Raw genomic sequence first — 5,114 nt, 5'->3', positions numbered from 1 at the left:
ATTTTGATGCCAGTAGATATATATTGTGCTTTCCATAGTGCCACCAGTGTCAGCAGGATCACATCTATTTGCCTGCACAGGCACGGTAGGAGCTGAGATGGATGAAACGAAAGCAAGAGGGAGAAAAGCATGGCTGTTGAAGAAGGGATGGAAGATAAAGGCTCATGTGAGTCCTCATTTTGAGGTTATGTGGCTCAAGGAAGATGAATCATGCTAAAATACATTTCAAAAAGAGCACAGACCTTCAAAAGCATCCTTTCCCTAGTGGACTAAGTACTTACTGAGAAACCATTTGTTATGGGCAAGATTTACCTCAGGAATAGAAAAGAAAGCCCTGGGAGATGAACGTCTCCAACTTCACACTAGTGCTAACTAGCCAAGGGGTCTCTCTCCATGTATGACATTCATCTGGCGGAGGAAGTGGATGAATATGAGCAATAGGACACAGGTCAATCCAGAGGGAAGATAACAAACCCTTTATAAATGCTGAGATGCATGTTATAAAAGAAGGAGGAACACTCGCCACACGGGAAACAGAACAGAGATACTCATCTGGGGAAGAGAGCATGCTATGTCGTTCCAAAGGGGGAAAATTTTGCTTGAAAGTTATGGAGAAGCAAATTCAACTAGGTTACCAATGACAGAGGAGTCATTTAAAACTTAGGAACATTCACCAGTATGATGGTACACATCTGTAACCCTGACACTCACTCAGGCAGAAGACAGGAATTTGAGACCAGTCTCCTAGGCTACACAGAGGGGTGGTGAGGAAGGGAGGAGGAAAGAAGGAAAGGGAGGGGAGAGCTGGTTTAAGGACTTTACAGCTTTTCCTTCTTTTGCTATAAGGTCAAAATTCAGTTAAGAAAAAGATGAGGGGGCTAAAGAGATGGATCTGTGATTAAGAGAAGTGAGTGTCTGCTCCTTCAGACATCCTGAATTCAGTTCCCAGCAACCAAGTGGTGGATTACAATTGTCTGTAATGGGAATATATGTGTGTGTGTGTGTGTGTGTGTGTGTGTGTGTGTACACATGTGCATGTATGTGTATTTGTTATGTGTGTGTGTTTATGTATGTGTGGATAACCATGGGTCACACAGAGCATAGAGAGTTTGCCATGTGAAATAGGGAGACTTGCAATGAATTCATCTCAGTCCTCCTTCTCTTCCCACTCACAACTACCATAACCTCAAAGAGACAGCCTACACCTAGAAAAGACAGACATACAACAAGAAGAAAAAGTAAAAATAATTAAAACAAATATATAATGGTCTGTGTGATCCTTCAGAAAGATCAAAGAACAGACCTTATGAGAAGACAAAGCAGGAGCCAATGAGATGATAAACGTAGCTCTTTCTTTTATGGACCGCTGTTGTTTAAAGGTAGGTCCCAGAGTGGAAATGAATTTACCCCATTACCCTGTGGCCAGTGTTTGAAGGCTGAGGCTAGGTGAGATCGTCAGGGGAAAGCCTGGATTGTGGCAGACTTCTTGTCACCTGACATCTCTAGGTTGGGGTGGATTTAGGAGAGAAGGCTGCAGATGTACCTGCAGTTTGAATTGGGATGTTCTTAAAGTTTCTCTATGTACAAGTGCACTGAAAGCCAAAAGCTTCCACATATCTGAAGGGTAAACTCTTAACTATTTGGCTCACTGTTGCTTAAGACATAAATGACCATAATTTGTCTAATGAAGAAAAAAAGATGCTTTTTTACATTTGTTGAGGCAACGGGAGAGAGTTATCCTGAAATGATTTAATTGAAATAGAATAAGTACTATTTGCAGATACTGTTCTAGTTGCTTGGAATAGATTTCCAAACAACAGCAAAAGATTCCTGTACTCTTGTGGATTGTGTCTTTTAAGAAGACACAAATAATAATCCATGAACCAGAATTGGAAATTACTTACTATATGTTTCTCTGTAGGATTAGGCTGAACTCACTCTCCCTGGGACTTTGCCCAAAGTAGTACCCTTCCTTGATTTTTCCTTTCTTGGCTTCTCCTGGGATTCCTTTTCTCAATAAATTCCTCATAAACAAACCCACAAATCCCCAATCTCAGCATATAGGTCTGACCTAAGACAACTCTTGTCTTCAGAGAACATACACTTAGAGAAAACAAGCAAAGTTACGTTTCTTGCATCTCTGAGTATACAGCTTGAATCTGTCAGCTGATAAAATATGACACAATTGCAACCTCATGTGTAGGTGGTACCTGGGGACCCTGTGAAGGGATCACAACTTACTTCCTTGGGATAGTTTACAGATGAAGTGGCAAAAAATCATGCTGTGAAGAGAGAGACAGCCCAAGTGCAGTGATAGAGCACAGCCACACACGGGGGCTGGTTCTGCACTCAGCAGGTTGGCTATAGACAACTGGAAGTGTTTGATAGTAGAAAAACATGCCCAAGTTTGGTGGGACCAGCAGTACCATGTGGGGAAGGACCAAGAAGTGACTAACAACAGGCAGTGGGAAATGAGCCAGAGGCCATTTCTACCATGAGCAGAAGTCCAAGCAGGCCAGAAGAGGGTGTTAGATCTCTAGAAACCGGAGTTACAGGCAAGCTGCAAACCAGCATGTTGGTGCTAGGAACTGAACCTTGGTTCTTTGCAGAAGCAGCAAGCATACTTTTTTAACCCACAATGTCATCTCTCCAGCTTCATGGATTCTTGAGTATTTATTAGAAAATATTATACACTTATTGTGATGCTTTAAACCTGACATGTCATCTTTTGGCTCAAGTTTTGAATGCTATTGCTGCAGTGCTATTCAGAAGGCTGTTCGACTTTCAGTGTGTGCTCTGCTGCTAGCAGTGGTCATAAGGAGCTGGCCTTTAAAAGGCCCGTGTCTTAACTAGGGTTTCCATTGCTATGACAAGACACCACGAACAAGGCAACTCATATAAGGGACAATATTTGATTGGGGCTGGCTTACAAATTCAGAGGTACAATCCATTATTGTCATAGCAGGAAGTATGTCAGGGTCCAGGCAGGCATGGCACTAAAGCACCTGAGGGTTCTGTATCTTGATCTGACTGCAGACAGGAAAAACTGACTCTTCCATACTGGGCAGATGTTCAAAGTCCACCCCACAGTGATGCACTTCCTCCAGCAAGGCCATACCTCCTAACAGTACCATTCCCTATGGGACAAGTATAGTCAAACCATGATATCTTGTTGATGTTTTTATATTCTCTGCTTCTTGGTCATGCTGTAATATGAACAGTCTCTGTCACCAGTTATCCACAGATTGATTTGAAAATCTCCTCACTATGCAGGTCAAAATGAGTTCTCCTGCTAGTTACTGTGATCAGAATGACATGTGGCTAACAGAACACACAATTATAGGCAATATGAAAACACCACCACCACCACTAACAACAAAACATCCTAACAAAAAATAAACAAAACAGCCTTACAGGAAAAAAAACAAAATCTCCTTTTACAAAGCCCAATTCTATACTGTGCCAATTTTTCATACTACTAAAGTAGAAGACACTGAAGTCAAAGAGACTTATAGCCAGTTTTGTGTGTTGCCTGCATTTTCATGGCTTCTGCAGCATGAATAGAGGGAGAGGGTAACAGGGTAAGATATGACCAGAGCTTTACGTCAACCAGTAGTAATAAAACAGAGAGAATGTCAACACCTTTGCAGCTGGTAATTTTAATTAAATGGATTGAGTATTTGTTTAGGGTATTTACTATAAAGAAGTCACCTTCACCCACAATCCTCCTATCTCCACACTGTATTGTTACTACCTAAGCACTAACCAGACACACACTAGAATATGCAGCTTGAAAATGGAAGGGACGAGGTACATAGATAGGTAAGCTAGGCATTCCCAATTCTGAGGATCATTTTTCTGTCTCCTCACAACATTAACTCTCTTTCTTCAGTGATGCCAAATTACAAGCTGAACCAATGACCAGGCCTCACCAAGACCAACAGGAGCCAGTTAATATATGAGGAAAGCCAGTTAGAAAATGGAGAATTGTACACCGTTAAGGGGTCCCAACATACTAAAAGTAATAATAAGTTAGACTCACTCCAAATAAATATTTTAACAGCAAATATGTAAGTTAGACAAACTTCCTCCCACTGTAGGTTCTCTGGAAAACTACCTTGATTATGCTTATCATCTTATCATCGAAGCACAAGCAATAAACAGATGGATTCTCTCTCCAGAAGTAGTCAGAACTCTCATATGGCCACCAAAGGCCCCCCATTCCCTGGTATCCATGTTGTTAGACAGCGACTTTCTCTTGGACACTGCTGGTCCTACTGATTTGTCACTAATAGAGGAAGGCACAAGGGAGCAGATGCCAAATCTGTGATTAGGTTGCAAAAGATTTAGCTTCTGTGCAGCTGACAGATTCTTTCTATTTCCTTTGAATTGGTCCACAGTAGAGTGGGTAGCTTATAAACAATAAAAATTTACTTCTTCCAGTGCTGGAAGCAGGCAATCTAAGATCAAGGGAAAATTAGATTCAGTGTATGGTGAAGGATTACTTCCTGGGTACATAAGACAAGAACTTTGGTCAGCTTTCTTTTACATTACTCACAAGGACTCCATCTTTACACATCCTAACCACATCTCAAAGACAGCACTTCATAGTACCGCCACCACAATAGGGATTGGCATATGATATATAAAGTTTAGAGAGTTGATACACCATGGGGCCCATGGTAGCCTTTTGTGTTTGTTCTTTGAAGATGAAATCTGTTGTTGGAAAAGGTCCAGAAGCACAGAACTAGGCAGTCAACAGTAAGCAATTGAGGCTTCCAGTTCAATACTCTAAATGGAGGCAAGTGAGCATGTGAGGAAGCAGATTCTTCCAAAATCCAGAATAATCCTTTTTGTCTTCTATTAAATAATAAAGTGGGACTAGAGAGTTGGGTCAGCAGTTAACTGCACTTGTATTTTTTTTTTAATCCAGGACTTAGATTTGGTTCCTAGCACCAACAGTGGTTTACAACTATTCATAGACACCTATATACACACTCAACCACATAAAATAAAATAAAATATGTAAATATAAAAGTATTTTTTAAGAAGTAATCATGAAGTAGAAGTCATAGGTAAGTGGTGTCAAGATTCATAAATGACATGGGACAATA

Source organism: Apodemus sylvaticus, chromosome 11, assembly GCF_947179515.1.
Source record: "Apodemus sylvaticus chromosome 11, mApoSyl1.1, whole genome shotgun sequence".
Lineage (NCBI taxonomy): Eukaryota > Metazoa > Chordata > Mammalia > Rodentia > Muridae > Apodemus > Apodemus sylvaticus.
The sequence above is the reverse complement of the archived record's forward strand: the minus strand, read 5'-3'. Positions refer to the sequence as shown.